Consider the following 23,764-nt stretch of genomic DNA (forward strand, 5'->3'; position numbering starts at 1 on the left):
GAAGGGTTTGGAGGGATATGGGCCGGGTGTTGGCAGGTGGGACTAGATTGGGTTGGGATATCTGGTCGGCATGGACGGGTTGGACCGAAGGGTCTGTTTCCGTGCTGTACATTTCTATGACTCGATGAGATGGGCCAATGGGCTGAGAAGTGGCAGATGGACTTTAATTCAGATAAATGCAAGGTGCTACATTTTGGGAAAGCTAATCTTAGCAGGACTTATGCACTTAATGGTAAGGTCTGAGGGAGTGTTGCTGAACAAAGAGACCTTGGAGTGCAGGTTCATAGCTCCTTGAAAGTGGAGTCACAGGTAGGTAGAATAGTGAAGAAGATGTTTGGTATGCTTTCTTTTATTTGTCAGAGTATTGAGGACAGGAGTTGGGAGGTCATGTTGTGGCCGTACAGGACATTGGTTAGACCACTGTTGGAATATTGCATGCAATTCTGGTCTCCTTCCTATTGGAAAGATATTGTGAAACTTGAAAGGATTCAGAAAAGATTTACAAGAATGTTGCCAGGGTTGGAGGATTTGAGCTGCAGGGAGAGGCTGAACAGGCTGGGGCTGTTTTCCCTGGAGCGTCGGAGGCTGAGAGGTGACCTTATAGAGGTTTACAAAATTATGAGGGGCATGGATAGGGTAAATAGGCAAAGTCTTTTCCCTGGGGTCAGGGAGTCCAGAACTAGAAGGCAACTTGCCCAGCACTGAGGTCAGGCTCACCTGTCTATAGTTCCCTGCATTTTCCTTACCACCTGTTTTAAATAGTGGCACCACGTTAGCCACCCTCCAGTCTTCCAGCACCTCACCTGTGGCTATTGATAATATAAAAATCTCAGCAAGGGGCCCAGTAATCACTTCCTTTGATTCCCACAGAGTTCTAGGGTACACCTGATCAGGTCCTGGGGATTTATCCATTTTTATGCGTTTTAAGTCGTCCAGTACCACCTCCTCTGTAATATGGACATTTTTCAAGATGTGGCTGTTTATTTCCCCACATCCTATATCTTGCCTCATCCTATATCTTCCATGTCCTTCTCCACAGTAAACATTGATGCAAAATACTTGTTTGGTATCTCCCCCATCTCCTGTAGCTCCAGTTATAAGCTGCCTTGCTGATCTTTGAGGGGTCCTATTCTCTCCTCTGTTACTCTTTCATCCTCAATGTATTTATAAAATTCCTTTGGATTCTCCTTAACCCTATTCACCAATACTATCTCTTGTCCCTTTTTTGCTCTCCTGATTTCCCTCTTAAGTATACTCCCACTGCCTTTTACTCTTCTCAGGATTCACTCAATTCCTTGGTCTCAATTGACAATATGATTTCTTCTTTTTCTTGACCAAAACCACAATTTCTCTAGTCATCCAGCATTCTGTACACGTACTCGCCTTGCCCTTCACCCTAACAGGAACATACCATCTCTGGAGTCTCATTATCTCATTTTTGAAGGCTTTACATTTTTCAGCCATCTCTGCTCATTCCTGAAGAAGGGCATGTGCCCGAAACATCGAATCTTCTGTTCCCTAGATACTGCCTGACCTGCTGTGCTGTTCCAGCAATAAAGTTTCAGCTTTGATCTCCAGCGTCTGCAGACCTCACTTTCTCCTCGAATTTTTCAGCCATCCCTTTATATCTGCCCCCAATCAACTTTTGAAAGTTCTTCCCTCATAGCATCAAAATCAGCCTTTCTCCAATTTAGAATTTTAACTTTTAGATTCATTCTGTCCTTTTCCATCACTATTTTAAAACTAATAGAATTATGATCACTGGCCCCAAATTGCTTCCCCACTGACACCTCAGTCACCTGCCCTGCCTTATTTCCCAAGAGCAGGTCAGGTTTTGCACCTACTCTAGTAGGCACATCCACATACTGAATTGGAAACTTTTCTTGTACACACTTAATAAATTTCTCTCCATCCAAGCCCTTAGCACTATGGCAGTCCCAGTCCATGTTTGGAAAGTTAAAATCCCCTACCACGACCACCCGATTATTCTTACATATAACTGAAATCTCCTTACAAGTTTGCTTCTCAATTTCCCTCTCACTATTGGGGGGTTCTGTGGTACAATCCCAATAAAGTGATCATCCCTTTCTTATTTCTCAGTTCTATCCAAATAACTTTCGTGGACATATTCCAGGAATATCCTCCATAAGTACAGCCATAATGTAATCCCCAATCAAAAATTCCATTCTCCCTCCTCTCTTGCCTCCCCTTTCTATCCTTCCTATAGTATCTATATCCTGTAACATTAAGCTGCCAGTCCTGTCCACCCCTGAGTCATATCTCCTTAATCACTGATTTCCCAGTTCCATGTCATCAACCATGCTCCGAGTACATCTGCCTTACCTATTAGGCCTCTTGCATTGAAGTAAATGCAGTTTAATGCATCAGTCCTAACTCATTCTCTGTTCCTGCCTGCCCCTACTGTTTGACTGACTCACTTTCCTAACTGCACAAGTCTCAGACTGATCTCTTTTTCTCATTCTCCTTGGATCCCACCCACCCATTGTTTAAATCCTCCCAAGCAGCTCTAGCAAATCTCCCCGCCAGCATATCAGTCCCCTTCCATTCAGGTGCAATCCATCCTTCTTACACAGGTCAGTTCTACCCCAGAAAAGATTCTGATGATCTAAAAATGTGCATCCTTCTCCCCTGCACCAACTCCTCAGCTACGCATTCATCTGCTGTATCCTCCTGTTCCTGCCCTCATTAGCTCGTGGCACCGAGAGTAATCCAGATATTACTACCCTCTAGGACCTACTTTTTAAATTCCATCCCAACTTCCTATATTCTCGCATCAGAATTTCATCCTTCTCTCTTCCAATGAAATTAGTTCCAATGTGTACAACCTCCTGCTAGTCCCTTTCCCCTTTGAGAATATCCTACACTTGCTCCAAGATATCCTGATCCATTGTCAACCATTGTCATTCTGTACTTCTGACTGGGCAGTCTCCTATCACAATCGATCACTTGGAATCTGACATACTTCTACTTACAGGAGAGCCAGTCTCAGTACTAGGAACCTGGCTGTCAGTGCTACATTTCCTTAAGCGTGCATTGTCCCTTACATTTTCCAGAACAACATATTTGTTTGAGATGGGGACAGCCACAAGTGTCTCCCGTGCTACCTGCCTATCCCTCCTACCATTCCTGGAGGTAGTCCATCTATCTTAATGTACATGCATTTGTTTCTCTCTTCTTGCAACTGTCATCCCCCAGCCCCTGTAAATTCTTCACTGCCTCTAACTGACACTCCAATCGATCCATGTGATCCAATAGAATTTGCAACCAAACACATTTCCTGCAGATATAATCATCAGTAACATAGAAATTCTCGCTAATCTCCAACATCTGGCAGGAGAACATGTCACTCTACTAAAGGCCATCTTTGCACCTTAACAATCTAAAGACCCAGAAAATAACCCAGTGTTACTACTCTAAAAACACTACTCGATGTTAACTTAATAGCTATGTTTTATATTTTTAAACTTTAATCAAGAAACAGATCTCAATAAAAACACAATCAAAAAAGAACCCACTCTCCTCACTTGTTGATTTACAAAATAAACTGAAAGTTTATACTTTAAAACTAGCCATTTAGCTGCTCCCCTACTGTGAGTTCCCCCACACAGGTTTATAGAGTCATAGAGATATACAGCATGGAAACAGACCCTTCGGTCCAACCCGTCCATGCCGACCAGATATCCCAACCCAATCTAGTCCCACCTGCCAGCACCCAGCCCATATCCCTCCAAACCCTTCCTATTCATATACCCATCCAAATGCCTCTTAAATGTTGCAATTGTACCAGCCTCCACCACATCCTCTGGCAGCTCATTCCATACACGTACCACCCTCTGCGTGAAAAAGTTGCCCCTTCGGTCTCTTTTATATCTTTCCCCTCTCACCCTAAACCTATGCCCTCTAGTTCTGGACTCCCTGACCCCAGGGAAAATACTTTGCCAATTTATCCTATCCATGCCCCTCATAATTTTTTAAAACTCTATAAGGTCGCCCCTCAGCCTCCGACGCTCCAGGGAAAACAGCCCCAGCCTGTTCAGCCTCTCCCTGTAGCTCAGATCCTCCAACCCTGGCAACATCCTTGTAAATCTTTTCTGAACCCTTTCAAGTTTCACAACATCTTTCCGATAGGAAGGAGACCAGAATGGCACACAATATTCCAACAGTGGCCTAACCAATGTCCTGTACATGCCACAACATGACCTCCCAATTCCTGTCCTCAATACTCTGACCAATAAAGGAAAGCATACCAAACGCCTTCTTCACTATCCATTGGTGCCCTTCTGGTTCAGGTGCAATCCGTCCTGTTTGTACAGGTCCCACCTTCCCCAGAATGCAGTCCAATTGTCCAAATACCTGAAGCCCTCCCTCCTACACCATCCTTGCAGCCACGTGTTCAACTGCACTGTCTCCCTATTCTTTGCCTCACTGTCACGTGGCACCGGCTACAACCCAGAGATGACGACTCTGTCTGTCCTAGCTTTTAGCTTCCAGCCTAACCCCCACCCCTCTTCCTACCTATGTTGTTGGTGCCAATGTGCACCACGACTTCTGGCTGCACACCCTCCCCCTTAAGGATTCTGAAGACACGGTCCGAGACGTCTCGGACCCTGGCACCCGGGAGGCAACAAACTATCCGAGAGCCTCGCCCATGTCCACAGAACCGCCTGTCTGTCCCTCTAACTATAGAGTCTCCTATAACTAGCACTCTCCTCCTCTCCCCCTTTCCCTTCTGAGCCTCAGAGCCGGACCTCGTGCCAGAGACGCGGTCACTGCAGCTTCCCCCTGCTAGGCCGTCCCCCCAACATTATCCAAAGCGGTATACTTATTGTTGAGGGGAACGACCACATGGGATCCCTCCACTGCCTGCTTTCTCCCCTTCCCACCTCTAACTGTTACCCAGCTACCTCTGTTCTCTGGCGTAACTGTGTCCCTGTAGCTTCTATCTATCAGCCTCTCGAATAATCCTCAGTTCATCCAACTCCAGCTCCAGTTCCCTAACGCGGTCTGTGAGGAGCTTGAGCTGGCCGTACTTCCTGCAGATGAAGTCGGCAGGAGCTCGGTGGTCACCCCTACCTCAAACATCCTGCAGGAGGAACAACTGCCTGCGCTGCCACAACTCTACACTTAGTCTCCAAAACAAGAACACGAAGTAGCTTACCTGTTCAGCCGACTGAGTCCTTTATTTTTTAGGTTAGAGGAGGAGGGAGGGTGGGAGACACTACACATGTAGTGTCTCGGGTTCCTTCTCCACTCAAATAACAATCACTTACCTTCCCAACCAGCTCTGCGCTCCGACTTCACTTCCACCCTGCTCCCGCCGCTCTCTGCTGCAAATGGCTAGTTCTCCCTGTATTCCATGAGATCTAACCTTGCTAATCAGTCTCCCTTGGGGAACCTTGTCGAACACCTTACTGAAGTCCATATAGATCACATCTACTGCTCTGCCCTCATCAATCTTCTTTGTTACTTCGTCAAAAAACTCAATCAAGTTTGTGAGACATGATTTCCCACGCACAAAGCCATGTTGACTATCCCGAATCAGTCCTTGTCTTTCTAAATACTTGTACATCCTGTCCCTCAGGATTCCCTCCAACAACTTGCCCACCACCAAGGTCAGGCTCACTGGTCTATAGTTCCCTGGCTTGTTCTTACCACCCTTCTTAAACAGTGGCACTACTTTTGCCAACCTCCAGTTTTCCGGCACTTTACCTGTGAGTATCGATGATACAAATATCTCAGCAAGAGGCCCAGCAATCACTTCTCTAGCTTCCGACAGAGTTCTCAGGTACACTTGATCAGGTCCTGGGGATTTATCCACCTTTAATCGTTTCAAGACATCCAGCACTTCCTCCTCTGTAATCTGGACATTTTGCAAGATGTCACCAGCTGTGAATTTCACTGTTTGTTTATTTTTCTTGACAAACTTCATGTCCAGAGATACTTGAATACAAACAGCTGAAGCAGTGAGCTGTACAAGTTCACTGCTGGGTGAAACAGCTATGCAGGTTCACTGCTGGGAAAGACAGCTGTGCAGGTTTACTTCTCCATTTGTTTCACTTCCCACATGGTATCTGCTTCCTCTTCCTTCCTCCTCCTTTTAATCTTTTTTCCTCCCAAAGTTCCAAAACAATGCTACAGCATATAAAATAGTAATTACTGTTCCTCGAATTCAATAAAATCAGCTCCAACACAGAAAATACCTCACAAAAGGAGGGGTTCTTACATCGATATTTTTCCCCATCCTCCAACTTGGACTACCCTGAATGCTATTCAGTCTAGAAAATTGGGTTTTAATGGTCTCATTGGGATTTGTGTACATTTATACATATTTTGACTACTTTTGGAACTGAAGGAAACAATTATTGTTGCACATTTGCTCATTCTGTCGTAACACAACCTTCCCCTTAAGATGTCTCTGCACTTCACCTTAACGGCTCCATGTTGTGAAGGCAAATTTAATACAGTTTGGAATCTGTGGAACAAAATCATAAGAGAAACATGAAAATCTTGTTCTTAACCTGAAATATTATCCTCAGTAAAGGGAACCTCCTACAACTGCCTGATGTGGTCCACATGTGACTCCAGTCCCACACAACATGGCTGACTCTGAACTGCCCTTTAAAGTGGCCAAGTAAACGATCGTAAATGATCACTACAAAGTTTAATAATGAGGAAAATCATCATGATTGAGACAATCCTGACATAGTGTCAGAATAAGATATATTGTTTTTGGAGGGACTGCTGTATGGATTTGCTGGAATGCTCCCTTGTCAGCAAGACAAAATTACGAGAAAAGATTAACAGAAATTATATTTCTCAACACTTCAGAAGCTGATATAATTAAAGTTTTTAAGGTATAATGGGGAAGAAAGAGATAAACTACTTTCATTGGTTGGGGAACAGTGGCATCATTGCAAACTTGCAGCAAAAACCTTCAGGAGTGAAATCAGGAAATTGTATGAGACACAAAGGGTAGAAGGAAATTGAAATTCACATCCACAAACCATCTTCAATGGAACATCAATTAACGACTTTCAATCTGAGACTGACAGCTTTCTGTTCACTAAAGTTTTGATGGGACATGGAGGAAAGCCAGGAATATGGAGTTTGATCACAAAGGTACCATGATCTAAATGAATGATGGGACATACTGGAGACACCAAATGTCTGATACTTATTCATCTGTACAGCCCACTAAACGAGGCAGCACACCCTCATTTTTACCCTTCCAAGGTGGTAGCTCTCTCCTGCGTATGATCTCTCCAAAAGTGTACATTTCCTCAGAAGAACTGTGTAAATGACAGTTCACAGGATAAAAAGCAGCTCGCAACACACAGAACACAACAACAGGAATTCAGTAAGAATCCTCAGACCCTCTGCACCTTCCAGATAATCACATCTCACCTTCTCACGTTCGGAAATGAGGCAACAGCAAAACTCAGCCTGGAAATCAGACCGAAATGCTTCCAATAAACACACTCAATATCCAACACACAGCTCCAGTCACACAGTTCAGCACAAAGCACCGAATAAACAGCTCTCTCAGCTCGATCTTCTCACACAGCATAAGGGACATTTCCACCCCTGACTTCCCACTGAATAGTCAGACTGCCTGAAGATTGGTGTGGATATTATCGGATACAATTTGTATAAAAGCTGCTCCTTCACTCACCATTTCTTCACTTGGTTTTCAGTCCCTATAGGAAGTGAACCAGCTCTGGAAGAGGAAGAGGAGACAATGTGCAGAGTGGGTGGGCTCTCTGATTGACGTCTCTCACAGTCAATCCAAATATTTCTGGAGCAACTTGAGTTTCCTGAAACTTGGGAAAGTGACCAGGGAAATGGAGGTGACTTTGAGCAGCAGATCAGGTGGGGATTTACATTGTCATTGTCCCATCTGAATAAAACCTCACTTATTGCAGCTGCTGTCTCAGTTCCCCGGTACATGTTTGGCAGAGATTTCTAGTGTGGGAATAACATTCTTCATCCTCAGAGAGTTTCATACTGGCAGCATCAGTGGGGGATGTGCTTGACAACAGATCGGAAGAGCAAGATCCACAGCATCTGGGACAGAGATGATGGTGTGAGGATGGGATCTGCAAACGCATGGTGGAGAGGGGCACGGGAGGGAATGTGAGAGGACAGTGACTGGGTGGTTGGAGAGATTCACTGAGATAATTGAATGTTTGGAGGCAAAGATGTCTTATTGTCTGCGTAGATGCCCCATGACCTAATATCTGTCCTGCCCTGTCGAATGGCCACCTTATGTGGAGCTTCAGCTGCTCAGTTCCAGTTTCTGAGGCTTCACATTTACCTTGTCTGACTCTTGTCCTCGGACAAGCCATTCCGTTCACCTCTGGTCCATTCACCATCCTCAGGATTTCCTGATCCATTTACCTCTACTGAGATGTCCCATTCCATTAATCTTTTCTTGTTCCTAACCTGGGCTGTCCCAGACTGGACTTTCTTTTTCAGCGTGCAGTATACTAGAACGATTGTGGCCATTCTCTTTTTCTTGGGTATACTGTGATCCATCCCCACATGTAGCCAGTAGTTGAAACAATTCTTCAACATCCTGCCTCTCTCTGTGGGCTGCCTCAGAGACCTTGTCCCTAATCAGCTGACCATCAGCTCCCTCTCCTTCCCCAAATATGGGTGTGATGTCTGAATTCCTGACAATTAAAGCATTGTGGGATAACACAGTGTGAGTAGTTCTGGAGCACAAGTCTGGACGGATTCCTGAGCAATCTAATCAAGTAACTGTACCAAGTATAAATATTTCAATAAAGAGTCATAATTTTGCACCAGAACTACATAAGTCTCATCAACATTAATCTTTTCCCCACCCTAACAAGTAGACACCTGATGTACATGTGAAACTAGAACATGTGTTTGAGGGTGTGTTATTGTGTGTTACTCAGATGCAGTGGAGGTATTGGCTAAACTAGAACCCAAGGACCAACATGTTCTCAAGTGGACTTAAAAGATCCTTTGTAATTTTTGCAAGGGCAATGGAGTTGTCCCAGACAACACAACAGAACACCAATTATCTGGTCATTGTCCATGTGATCTTTGTGGGAGCTGGTTGTGTGTAGTTGTGTTTGCTACATTACAACAACTGCAACCCCCATTGCCTTTGGAGAGATGTGAGATATCTCAGTTATGAGAGGTCCAGTCAAAATGGCAATTAATTTGGAGTGAATTGGATTGTGATCAAGAAAAGAGAGTTCTTGGTTTTATGTAGCATTGCTCCTAAGATGGTCAAAGCAACAAAAAAATTTGTCCCCATTTGTATATTGGCTTCATTTTTAATCAATTTTGAAGACTTGAGTTTGAAGATTGTGGAAAGCTGGTGTAAGATCTCTGGGTCAAAATCTACACTCAAATTCCAATATCACTTGGTTCATTTGACACTTTAACTATTAAGCAACAGGAAACAGTCTGGTGCAAGAACTCAGTGACCTTTACTTAGATTATAAACAATACCTATTAAGGCAGGGCATTGATTTTAGAGGCACACTGTAACTCTTATTTCCCAGTTCAGTTTAGGGAACAGGTTGTTATTCGGTCCTTGGTCTCTGTACACAACACATTGAGGGTCTTCTGTTCCACATGGATAGCAGAATAACTTCATTTTCAAACTTGACGTGTACTTTCATCACCAAAACTCTTAACTCTTTCTAAGTCACATCCTTCAACAAGATCAATTATATCATTATTCGGAATGACCTCGGCTAGGTAGGGTTTATTGCTAATTGGCTTATGAGATGCATGATCAATCTCTAATTGGCTGTTAAGGATGATGGACATTCACTAATGTCACCTCTTCACTCTGGTCTGTTTATTGTTACTTTATGACTATTTGTTTAGAGGATTGATTGAAATGTTCTATGTGTTTCGGTTTAATAAAAGGCAACCATTTGTAGTCAGGATTCAATGTCCAAGCTCATGTCTCAATTCTCACCTAGTTGTCGGAGCTTCCACTAAGTCGGTCACTTATGACTAACCGTTCAGTTTCTCTTACAGCCATCTGTTCATTCAAGTTGGTTTCTGCTGTGTTTGAATGCTTGGAAAGAGTTTATAGTAGTCTTTAAAAAAAACGCAAAAGGCACAATGTAAAAAGTTGTTTGTCACTTCAAAACTATTTAAAAACTAAAGCTAATACAGCATACCACAAAGCGCCAGCCTCAACAAACTGAAACAGCGATGTAAAAGAATGAAGTGGTCACATTATTAGTCTAATACATTGCCTTGTGTGATGAAAATCTAAAGTCCATACAATTAGAAACTTTATAAAGTTTACTTTAATATAAAACTTACATTTAAGCAAAACATTAGACATCGAGACATCCAGAATTGTCCCAACTTCCTGTAGCACCTTATCAATTGCCATCAGGAAATCCAAGTATAGTACTTCAACAGACTTCCCCTTGTCCAAAGTACATTACTCCTCCAGAAAACATCAATAAGTTGGTTAAACATGATTTCTCTTCCACAAAACCATGCTGACTCTTTACAATTATCCAAGTGTTCGGCGACAGCCTCCTTAATGATTAAATATAGGAGCTTCCCCAACAGCTATCAAGCATTGTCCAATTAAAGTGTTGTTCAGAAATCCCTCTGTGGTAGTCAAAAGGATTGCTAAAGCAATTTTTTGAACTGACACCCTAGATCACCAGAAGAATAGGGTGTGTCACATCAATATGTTGAAGTTACTATCTGGTTAGTTAATACTGAACTGTTAGAGAGGATAGACATCATGCCCTCATATTCATAGGCAGACCAACAAAGTGACCTGAAATAAAGAACTGCAAATGCTGAAGATGTGAAACAAAAACAGGAATTGCTGGTGAAACTCTGCAGGTCTGACAGCATCTATGGGGAGAAATCTGAACTAACATTTCAAATTTGGTGACTCATCAGAATAAAATAACATTCTTATCATTTAGGTTGAGTAAAGCAAGGCCCACATGAAAGGAGAAATCCAATCCATGTTGGAAAACCACTGAAGTGAACCTAGCTGGAATTCCCCAGTCATGTTAGTGCTTAAGATTGATGGCTCAATCTAGATTTTGCATACTACAGAATGGTTAATGCAGTAACAAAGCCAGACGCCTACTCAATTCCTTGGTCAGAAAGCTGTATCATTAGGGACTACAGTACTAGATTTCTTACTAAAATAGATTTGTTAAAGGGATACCATAACTAAAAGAGATTTCAAACTTTGTCACATTGGACAGTCTTTTCCAGTGCTGAGTGATGTGATTCGGGTAAAAGGATAACCGAGCCACTCTCCAGAGACTCATGCACCAAGTGATAGCCAGTGTTCCTCACTGTGTATGTACTGGTATGTGAGGAATAATGGAAGAACCACTTGGAACAATCAAAAGTTCTTTTAGAAAATTATAATCAACTGGTTTGATGCCAAAGTCTGCAAATGTGCAGGTAAAGCATTTAGAACCTACAATAGGGCAAGGACAACTGCTGCCGAGAACAACAGAAGTACAGACTTTGGTTGAGTTCCCTGGCCCTAAAACTAAAGCTGAAATTAGGAAGATTTTCAGGGATAGGTGGTTTCAATCTTAAGTTTATGCTCCACTGACAGATTTACGAAAGAAAATTAGAGTAACGAGGTCAGGAGATTGTCAAAACTGAAAGAATTGCAGATGCTCTAAATCAGAAACAACAAGTTCTGAGGAAGGGTCACTCAACCTGAAACTTTAACTCTGATTTCTCTCCACAGATGCTGCCAGACCTGCTGAACTTTTCCAGAAATTTCTGTTTTTGTTTAGATGATTATCAAACAGCTTTCAAGGAGTTGAAAGTCATTTTAATAAATGGACCATTGTTGCGGCCCGTAATTTCATTAAACCCTTGAAGGTAGTAATTGATGCTGTGACTTGGGACTAGATGCAGTCCTGTTACAAGAAGATGAGCCAGACGTAGAGAAGTCAATGGATACTTTTCTGAAAAGTTCATTGACACTAAAATAGATCATCCACAGGGACAAAGAAACCTTAAGATTATATTTTGAAGATACGTCCACATTTGCTACAGGGAATCACCAATATATATAATTCACAACCCTTTTGCTTTTGTGGAAACATTTAAAAACTGAAATGCCAAACTGTTTTGGTGCAGTTTGGTATTACAAACGTACCAATGCTGTGTTTCTTAGGCAAGGTGCATCTGCCAAGATCCAGAGATAATGACCTGTCTATGGATGCCAGAACACCAGGTTGATAGCTAGCTGCACATTCCACACCTTGTTTCTTTTTCCTTCAAGAAATAACCTGTATTCACCAAGAGTGCTTTTCTCCAATATAAATTTCTACAAAAGAATCATTATTTTCTTCTTTACCTGATATATATGTGTATGTGTGTGTGTGTGGTGATGGTGGGGTAATATTTATATTTTCAGATTGCAAACTGTGTGTTAACCACTACTACATCTTCAATGAATAAGTTCTTTCATAATAAGTCAATAACGTTGTTCCGATTAAAGCAAATAGGTTGGTGTATCTTTTTATTCTAAGTCTAATATTGACTCAGCATAAGATTGGCCATATTGGGAACAGGGTAAAACAGTTACCTTTATGTTGTGCCTGTGGAGTAGCGGGACTAAAAAGAGAGGTAGGTGCACTCTGGTCATAACAGTAACATACTCTGCAAATGCTTTGGAGAACTCAGTAATGGTTTTCGAAAGATGCTTTGAATTGGCATGTGGTCAGATTCCAGCAACACTTTCCCTCTTCCAAACAACTATTGGTTAAAAAGCTCACAAGCAAAATCAGTAGGCAGGCTCTCTTTCTCAATCTGTGTAGTGTTGTTCAATTTGTGCTTGCGCTCTGGATACAAACACAGCGGGTTGTCCTCACTGCCTGGGGGTTACTCCAAGTCCTGTTTCACTGACATCACACTGCAGGGTCACTCCATTGTTACATCATAATCCCTCAGCACTGGTGATGTCATCACTAGTTGTTTGATGGGAGTGAAAGCTGCTTCTTGTTCTGTGTCCCAGTCCCACTGAACATCCTGCACAGTGAGCTCATTACAAACATTATAGCTGAACTGACCCTCTGCTTGTGTCTTCTTTTGCTGATGTTTGGTGATCTGGTCAAAAGGTGAGATTGACCTACTTGAAACGATTGGCCTGATGGTGGGAGAGGTTAGAGACAGACCCTGCTGAGACAGACAGTGCTTTGGAATGTCAGCTCTTCTGTCTGAGCACTGGATGGTAAATAACACAGACAGTCCTCAGTGCAGGTGACCCAGCTACAAAGCCGGTTGCAGATGTTAGTCTGTAGTGAGAAGAAAAGGATATGAAACAATCCTGGCACAGGCACGGTTGCTCTGGTATGTTTGCTGATGTTCCAAGAGATCCAACAACTGTGTGAACTGACTCTGATAGGGTGTCTCCCTAGTGAAAGCATTGATGGACGAGGAGATATGCTGACTAAACAAAAATAGTCACAAACATCACACCTGAAAAATTTCTCTCCTGTGTCAATCCGATAGTGTTCCAGATGAAATCAGTGAAATCAGCACAAAATGTTAAACCTCACAGTTGAAAGGTTACTCCCCTGTGTGGATCCTCTGATGGAGCAGGAGGTTCCATGACTTTGAGAACGATTTGTCACATATCTCACATGTGAATGGTTTCTCTCCTGTGTGGATGCTTTTGTGTCTGCGGAGATTCGATGAATTTGCGAATAATTTATGACACACTTCACATGGAAATAGTTTCTTCCCTTTGTGGGTCCTCTGATGAAGCAGAAGTCTCAATGACTTTGAGAATGATTTATCACAAACCTCACAAGCAAACGGTTTATCCACTGAGTGAATACGTTGGTGTCTGCGGAGGGTTGATGAATGCGAGAATGATTTAATGCACACATCACACGTGTATGGTTTCTCCCCTGTGTGAATGCGTTGGTGACTGTGGAGGTCTCCTAACTGTGAAAATAATTTGCCACACATCTCACACCTGAAAGGCTTTTCTCCCGTGTGAATCATCTGATGGCGCAGGAGTCTCGATGAATTGGAGAATGATTTCTCACACATCTCACATTTAAACAGTTTCTCCCCTGTGTGAATGAGATGATGTGTGCAGAGGTCTCCTGACTGAGAGAATGATTTGTCACACATCTCACACTTGAATGGTTTCTCCCCTGTGTGGATACGTTGGTGCACATGAAGGTTTGATGATGATGAGAATGATTTGTCACACACTTTACAGGTGAATGGTTTCTCCCCTGTGTGAATACGTTGATGGACACGAAGGTGCGATGATGATGAGAATGATTTGTCACATACTTCGCAGGTGAATGGTTTCTCCCCGGTGTGAATGCGTTGATGGACACGGAGTTCTGATGACCTAAAGAATGATTTATCACACAACTCACAACTGAATGGTTTCTCTCCTGTGTGAATGCGTTGGTGTACACGGAGTTCTGATGATGATGAGAATGATTTGTCACACACCTCGCATGTGAATGGTTTCTCCCCAGTGTGAATGCGTTGGTGTACAACAAGTGTTGAGGACTGTGAGAATGATTTATTGCAAATCTTGCATGTGAATGGTTTCTCTCCTGTGTGAATGCGTTGGTGCATGAGGAGGGTTGAGGACTGTAAGAATGATTTCTCACACACCACACAGGTGAATGGTTTTTTCCCAGTATGAACTCGCCGATGAATCACCAGACCCGATAATCGTGCATAGCCCTTGTTACACTCCTCGCATTTGAATGGCTTCTCCCCAGTGTGACTGCGTCGGTGATTCACAAGCATCGAGGACCTTGCAAAAGCTCGGTCACACATGTCACACTTGAAATGTTTCTCTTCCATGTAGTTAACAGTCTTTTCTATGTTAATAGTCAAACAGATGCACCTTATGTGTAAAGAGATACTACCAGGCTAGGAACTCTCCTCACACTCAAAAAACCACTTCTCACCTGCAAGAACGAGTCAGCGGTTCATGAGGCTTGATGAATGATTGAAGCTCTCATCACACTTGGAGCCACTCACACTTCTTCCCAGCCTCACCCTGATTGATCGCCGAACCTTCAGAAAGGTTGGTTCTGATAGAAGGCTCCACACCACTGACCAGTTTCAGATCTGATGATATGTCAGAGCTCCCCTGACCTGACCGATTTCCAGATGATAGTTTCACTGCCCAACCTTCTCTGTGTTGAGCAATATTGTGAAGGGACTGGATGTCTTCCCACAGTTGTTCCCTGGGTGATGGTCAGCATCTATCTGCAGTGTCTATCCTCCCTGTATTCTCTGGTGCAGTACAGTTCAATCCTTCTGTAAAACATGAAAAAGAAACATGATTTCGTCCAAATCTCTCTTCATTGCAAAAAGGGCTGACTCCTCAAGTCTTTTCCGAATCAAAATTAACAGGATATAGGTAAAACTAATTTGCTTTCAATCCTTAATTACATTTCTCCAGGTGGTCCTGGGCTGGAGGCATTGTTAGGCCCAGAAGGGGAGTTCAGGATCTTGCCCCAGGGTTAGCATTGAATTAACAATTGACAGTCGACAGGATAATACCCAGCTTCCAACACACACACAGAACTCAACAGGAAATCAGTAAGAACCCTCAGACACTATTCATTTCACCGGCTCACAGATATACAGATTAGGTGGATTGCCCATACTAAATTGCCTGTAGTTTCTAGGGACGTGTAGTTTAGGAGGATTAGCCAGAGTTCATGTGGGTTTACAGGGATGCTGGGTCTGGTGGAATGCTCTTCGGAGGGTCAGTACTGAATCGATGGGCCGAATGGCCGCTCTCCACACTCTATGGATTCTATGATTCATATTCAGGAATGAACCATCAACAAAATTCAGCCTGGAAATCAGAGGGAAATGTTTCCAGTAAACACTCAATATCCAATACACAGCTCCATTCAAACAGTTCAGCACAAAGCACCGAGTAAACAGCTCTCTCAGCTGGATCCTCTCACACAGCATAAGGGACATTTCCACCCCTGATTACCCACAGGATAGTCAGACTGCCTGAAGATTGGTGTGGATATTATGGGATACAATTTATATAAAAGCTGCTCCTTCACTCACCATCTCCTCACTTGGTTTTCAGTCCCTATAGGAAGTGAACCAGCTCTGGAAGAGGAAGAGGAGACAATGTGCAGAGTGGGTGGCTCTCTGATTGACGTCTCTCACAGTCAATCCAAATATTTCTGTTAAAAATCACACAACACCAGGTTATAGTCCAACAGGTTTAATTGGAAGCACTAGCTTTCGAAGTAATTGTCAGTCACCTGATGAAGGAGCGTTGCTCCGAAAGCTAGTGCTTCCAATTAAACCTGTTGGACTATAACCTGGTGTTGTGTGATATTTAACTTCGTGCACCCCAGTCCAACACCGGCATCTCCAAATCACAAATATTTCCAGAGCAGCATGTGACCGGGGAAATTGAGGTGACTTTGAGCACCAGATCAGAAGGAGATTTAAACTTGTCACTGTCCCATCTGAATAAAACCTCATTTATCGCAGCTACTGTCTCAGTTCCCCTGGTAAATCTTTGAGAGAGATATAATATTCTTCATCCTCTGAGAGTTTCAAACTGGCAACAACAGTGTGGAATCTGTATCCTGGCATGTGTTTGACTTCAATTAGCCTGCCTGTCATATAGGCATGGAGTCATGGAGAAGTACAGCACGGAAACAAGATTCTTCGGTCCAACGCATCCATGCCGACCAGATATCCCAAATTAATCTTATCCCACCTACCAGCACTTGGCCCATATCCCTCTAAACCCTTCCTATTCATATACCCATCCAGATGCCTTTTAAATGTTGCAATTGTACCAGCCTCCATCACTTTCTCTGGCAGCTCAGTGCAAACATGCTCCACCCTGAGTGAAAACATTGCCCCTTAGGTCCCTTTTAAATCTTTCCCCTCTCACCTTAAACTCTATGTCCTCTAGTTTTGGACTCCCCGACCCAAGGAAAAGACATTGTCTATTTACTCTATCCATTCCCCTCATGATTTTATAAACCTCTAAAAGGTCACGCCTAAGCCTCAGACTTTCCAGGGAAAACAGCCCCAGCCTGTTCAACCTCTCCCTATAGCTCAAACCCTCCAACCCTGGCAACATCCTTGTAAATCTATTCTGAACCCTTTCAAGTTTCACAACATCCTTACTATAGGAAGGAGACCAGATCTGCACACAATATTCCAAAAGTCGCCTAACCAATGTCCTGTACAGCCTCAGCATGATCTCCCAATTCCTCTACTCAGTGCTCTGCCAATAAAGGAAAGCATACCAAATGCCTTCTTCACTATCCTATCTACCGGCGGCTCCACTTTCAAGGAACTATGAATCTGCACTCCAAGGTCTCTTTGTTCAGCAACACTCCCCAGAATCTTACCATTAACTGTATAAATCCTGGGATAAAGTGAGGACTGCAGATGCTGGAGATCAGAGCTGAAAAATGTGTTGCTGGAAAAGCGCAGCAGGTCAGGCAGCATCCAGGGAACAGGAGAATCGACGTTTTGGGACGTTTCCTGAAGAAGGGCTTATGCCCAAAACGTCGATTCTCCTGCTCCTTGGATGCTGCCTGACCTGCTGCGCTTTTCCAGCATCACATTTTTCAGTGTATAAATCCTGCCCTGATTTGCCTTTCCAAAATGCAGCATCTCACATTTATCTCAATTAAACTCCATCTCCACTCCACAACCCGTTGGCCTATCTGATCAAGATCACTTGTATTCTGAAGTAACCTTCTTCGCTGTCCACTACACTACCAATTTTGGTGTCATCTGCAAACTTACTAACTATACTACCAATGACCAAATAATTTATATAAATGATGAAAAGCATGAGACCCAGCACTGATCCTTGTGGCACACGACTGGTCACAGGCCTCCAGTCTGAAAAGCAACCCTCTACCACCATCCTCTGTCTCCTACCTTCGATCCAAATGTCTATGTTTCACCAGTCTTGGAGAAGGGGGGAATCTAGAAGAAAGGTCAAGTTTTAAAATTGAGATGAGGAGGAATTTCTTCTCTCAGCGGGTTCCTGGTCTTTGAAATTCTCTTCCCCAGAAATCAGTGGTGGCACAGTCATTGAATTTATTTAAGGCTGAATTAGACACAGATTTGATCTGCAAGGAAGTCCATGATTATGTGGGGCAGGCCGAAGATGAACATAGAACAGTACAGCACAGTACAGGCCCCTCGGCCCTGAATGTTGTGCCAATCTTTTATCCTACTCTAAGATCAAAATAACCTGCATACCCTTCATTTTACTATCATCCATGTGCCTAAGCAAAAGTCGTTTTAATGTTCCTGATGTACCTGACTCTACTACCACCACTGGCAGAGCATTCCATATACCCACCACTCTTTGTGTAAAGAACCGACCTCTGACAATGTCCCCTAAACCTTCCTCCAATCACCTTAAAATTATGCCTCCTTGTGATAGCCATTTCTGCGCTGGGAAAAGGTGACTATACACTCCATTTATGCTCTCACCATCTTGTACACCTCTATCAAGTCGCCTGTCGCCCATTTTCGCTCCAATGCGAAAAGCTTTAGCTCCCTCAACTTTTCTTCATAAGAACATGCCCTCCTGTCCAGGCAGTATCCTGGTAGATCCCCTCAGCAGCCTCTCTAAAGCTACCATATCCCTCCCATAATGAGGCGACCAGAACTGAACACAATACTCCAAGTATAACCAAGGCTCTATAGAACTGCAGCATAATTGCATGACTCAACCCCACTGTGGTACCATATGTCTTCTTAACAACCCTATCAACTTGGGTGGCAACTTTGAGAGATCTATAGACTTTGAACACTTACGGGCAAGAGATCTATAGACATTGACCCCAAGATCCTTCTGTTCCTCCACACTGCCAAGAATCCTGTCTTTAACCCTGTATTCTGATTCAAATTCAACTTTCCAAAATGAATCAGTTGACACTTTTCTAGATTGAACTCCATCTGCCACTTATCAGCCCAGTTCTGTATCCTGTCACTGTCCTGTTGCAAACTACAACAGCCCTCTATACTATCCACCACTCCATCAACCTTCGTGTCATCAACAAACTTACTAATCCATCCTTTCACTTCCTCATTCAAGTCATTTATAAAAATCACAAACAGCAGAGGTCCCTGTGGAACACTACTGGTCACCAAGCTCCAGGCTATATACTGTCCATCTAATACCACCCTCTGTCTTCTATGGGCCAGCCAGTTCTGTATCCAGACAGCCAAATTTCCCTGTATCCCATGCCTCCTTAGTATCTGAACGGCCCTATCATGGGGAACCTTATCAAACGCCTTGCTAAAATCTATGTACATCACATCCACTGCTCTATCTTTATCAATGTATTTTGTCAAATCCTCAAAGAATTCAGTAAGGCTTGTGAGATGTGACCTGCCCCTCAAAAAGCCATGTAGACTAATCAAACTATGGTTTTCCAAGTAATCATAAACCCTGTCTCTCAAACCCTGCAACAGCTATTCCTGCCCCTGTAATATGAATGCTCCCAATAATTTGCCCACCACAAACGTAAGACTGACTGGTCTGTAATTCTCAGGATTAAGAGTCAAGATTAGAGTGGTGCTGGAAAAGCACAGCACGTCAGGCAGCATCCGAGGAGCAGGAAAACTGACGTTTTGGGCAAAAGCCCTTCATTCCTAATGAAGGGCTTTTGCCTGAAACATCGATTTTCCTGCTCCTCAGATGCTGCCTGCCCTGCTGTGCCTTTCCAGCACCACTCTAATCTTGACTCTGATCTCTAGCATCTGCAGTCCTCACTTTCGCCTATTCCCAGGATTATCCCTATTCCCTTTCTTGAACAAGGGAATAATATTTTCCACCCTCCATTCATCTGACAGTAGTCCAGTGGCCAGTGAGGATGCAAAGATTATCGCCAAAGGTGCAGCAATTTTTTCCCTCACTTCCCATACTAATGTTAGGTATATCCCATTTGGCCCAGGGGACTTGTCTATCTTTATGTTTTTAAAAATTTTCAGCACATTCTTCTTCTTAACATCAACCTGTTCTAGCATATCAGCCTGTTTGACGCTGTCCTCACAAACAACAAGGTCTCTCTCAGTGGTGAATACTGAAGCAAAGTATTCATTAAGGACTTCCCCTACCTCCTCTGACTCCAGGCACAAGTTCCCTCCACTATCCCTGATCGACCGTCCCCTCACTCTGGCCATCCTCTTGTTCCTCACATAAGTGTATGTGGAAACCTAAGGGTTTTCCTTAATCCTACCTGCTAAAGCTTTCTTCATGACCACTTCTATCTCTCCTAAGTCCATGCTTCAGTTCCTTCCTGGCTACCTTGTAACTCTCTAGAGCCCTGTGTGATCCTTTCCTCCTCAACCTGAAACAACCTTCCTTCTTCCTCTTGACTAGATGTTCCACATCCCTTGTCACCAAAGGTTCTTTCACTCTATCATCCCTTCCTTGCCTCAGTGAGACAAACCTGTCCAGCACTATCAGCAAGGGCTTCCTAAACAACCTCCGCATTTCTATTGTGAATTTCCCTGAGAATATCTGTTCCCAATTTAAGCTCCACAGTTCCTGCCTAATGGCATTGTAATTCCCCCTCCCCCAATTAAATTCTTTGCCATACCCTCTGCTCCTCTCCCTCTCCATGACTACAGTAAGGGACACGGAGTTGAGACCACTATCACCAAAATGCTCTCCCACCGAGAGATCTGACACTAGGCCTGGTTCGTTGCCAAGCACCAAATCCAATATGGCCTCCCCTCTAGCTGACCTATCCACATATTGAGTCAGGAATCCTTCCTGGACACACTTAACAAATACTGCTCCATCCAAACTGTTTGAACTAAGGAGATTAGAATCAATATTAGGGAAGTTGAAATCACCCATGACAACAACCCTGCTACTTCTGCACCTTTCCAAAATCTGCCTCCCAATCTGCTCCTCCGTGTCTCTGTTGCTCTTGCGGAGTCTGCAGAAAATTCCCAATAAAGTGACTGCTCTTTTCCTGGTTCTGACTTCCACCCATACTGACTCAGTAGACGAACCCTCCTCAATGACCTCCCTTTCTGTAGCTGTGATACTACACCTGATTAGCAATGTCACTTCACCACCTCTTTTAGTTCCCCCCCATTCCTTTTGAAACATCGAAACTCTGCAACATCCAACAACCATTCCTGCCCCTGTAATATCCAAGTCTCCGTAATGGCCACAACATCATAGTTCCAAGTATTGATCCATGCTGTAAGTTCATCACCTTTATTCCTGATACTTCTTGCATCAAAATAGACACACTGGAACCCATCACACTGACTGCATCTTTGCTCTATCAACTGTCTATCCCTCCTGAAGGGAAGGCCACAGTCACATCAACCATGATGTTATTGAGTTGTGGAGCAGGCTAGATATATCAAATGGTCTCCTGCTATGTTTCTTCTGATCTATCTTTCCTTTTCTTTGCCTCTATCACTCTTCCTTGACCCCCTTCCGATCATTCTCTATCTTCCCCTCTCTCTCTCCTTGTGACACAGGGATATGTGAAGGATAAACATCTACAATAACAGGCAATAAGCTGAGCTAAACTGCCCACAACCAATAAATTAGAGCAACATTCTGCCATCAAAGTTGACAAAACGTTAATGTTTTCAAGCAGAAATAGTGATCCCAGAAATGGGCCATCAAACCTGCCTTCTCGTGAGGTGCTGGTAGGGCTAATGTCTGATCCTCCACATAGAAGAATAACAGACGGCACTCACTGTGTAGCAGTCTCTAACTGAGGAGTCAGCTCTTTCAGCAAAGGTGACAGAGTTGGAAGAAATGTTTCCTTTTCCTGTTTTACAGAGGGGTTGCACTGTACTACACCAGAGAATACAGAGAAGGTATGATGTGGACGTGCCAGTGTTAGACTGGGGTGGAGCAAGTTAAAAATCACACAACACCAGGTTATAGTCCAACAGGTTTATTTAAAAGTACAAGTTTTAGCAGTGCATTAGATAGCTAGCTCCTGGAACATGAACAAACTCACAAGGAAAACAAATTTCTCAAGTGATGTATGTCAAGATTGCTTCACTCTGCCTCCTCTTCCACCATATAACGATGTCTTCACACAATCTTGGAGTGAGGTCACCTGGTTCTGTCGCACTGAGAGCTGTCTGTGTCATTTATCCTCTAGTCTTCACACAAGAGGAGCTGTCATTCCAAAGCACTGTCTGTTTCAGCAAGGTCTATCTCAAACCTCTCAGTCCAAACATTTCAAGAATGTGTAACCTTTGACCTGATCACCAAATATCACTAAAAGACATCAATATGTATAGAAGCTCCTGTGTAAACTTAACATCCTTTTAGTGCAGCGTCAGGTACAAGTGACTCTCACTCTGGCCAAGAAGACAATCAATGCAAAGAGGTTAATCATGATCCTGTGAAAGAAGGATATTTATCATTTGACCTTGGTCTATAAATGCACCTAAAAAACTAATGTTCAGCACATTGTCGGATCTCTCACACTCTCTCTTCCCACCACATATCCTTTGATTTTCTGAATGTGTCAATTGGCAACAGACTTAACCTGTTGAAATGCTGCCTTTTTGAGCTGTGACCTTTGGATTGTTGAGCCCAGTAATGAAAACTGATAGTTTTTGTTCAGGAGACCATATATTTAAGGGTTGTGTTCACTGAGCCAATCCAGGTGGTGGCGATGCTCAACTTCAATGATCTGCATTCAGCAGTATACTACAATTGAATTTATATTGATCCCATTGTTCTGAGAATTGAGTCTGATGTATGAAGATTTTACAGATTTGTTGTGAGCTGTTTCTGGAATTTTTGTCTTTGTTCGGATTGTTTTTGGGCTGCAATGCTGATCTTTTCCTCTTGGACAATGGGCTTTGCGATGTGTTGGTGCTGCATGGTGTTCATCACTGATTGAACAAGTTGATGTTCTGTCCAACAGCATCATTCACCCACATGGATTGAGTGATACAAAACATCACTTAGAACATTGACTGGGATTTGGACGTTCCAGAGGAACTACCAACACCAGGAGTTCTTCATTACATTCATCGATGTGACCCAAGGTATTTAACTCTGTAAACTGCGGGGCTTTGTGAATGTGTGCTATTAATGTGAATAGTCAAGAAACGCCGTCCCAATCTTGCAATTCCTTCATGACAATATTATTGTAAACTGTCTTGGGTGGGAGATCAGAAACAGAAACCTTCAAAATCCAGACTGGTGTCAAGCAAAACTGTGTGATAGCCCCATTTTATTTGACAATGACTATTCATCTCATCAATGACCTGGTGCTGGTATTAAATCTTGATGGGAAATTCATTTATCTTGGTCTGCTCTCTGCCAAAACTAAACTGGCCAGGAAATTATCTACATTTGTAGACACTGCCACAGATTTGTTGACCACCCACGATACCTTCAATTCTCAATACAAGGGACTTGGCCTCTCCTTGAACAGAACTCAAATCAACACACTCCTGGCCAGCTAAATATTCCATCTCCTATATATGTTGTTCATTCATTCAAGAAATGTGTGTGTTACTGGCTAGATCAGCATTTGTTGCCTATTTCTAGTTGCCCTTGAGAGTGCCTTCTTGAACTGCTGCTGTCCATTCACTGTAGGTAGACCCACAACCTAATTGGGGAGGAAGTTCAGGATTTTCACACAGCGACACTGAAGGAACAGCAATATATTTCCAAATCTGAATACTGAGTGGTTTGGAGGAGAACTTATTCTGGACT

At 43.2% G+C, this 23,764-nt stretch overlaps 2 protein-coding genes and 1 pseudogene across 5 annotated transcripts in view; 2 read left to right on the top strand and 1 right to left on the bottom strand.

Annotated features, from left to right (window-relative positions):
• Nucleotides 1-16,135, bottom strand: part of LOC122541648 — a 22,701-nt pseudogene extending 6,566 nt beyond the window's left edge.
• LOC122541578 (zinc finger protein 271-like) overlaps nt 1-23,764 on the top strand; it is a 652,600-nt gene that overhangs the window by 266,154 nt on the left and 362,682 nt on the right. The window lies entirely within an intron of this gene.
• Nucleotides 1-23,764, top strand: part of LOC122541201 — a 216,012-nt gene that overhangs the window by 19,041 nt on the left and 173,207 nt on the right.

This window comes from Chiloscyllium plagiosum, chromosome 37 (genome assembly GCF_004010195.1).
Source record: "Chiloscyllium plagiosum isolate BGI_BamShark_2017 chromosome 37, ASM401019v2, whole genome shotgun sequence".
NCBI lineage: Eukaryota > Metazoa > Chordata > Chondrichthyes > Orectolobiformes > Hemiscylliidae > Chiloscyllium > Chiloscyllium plagiosum.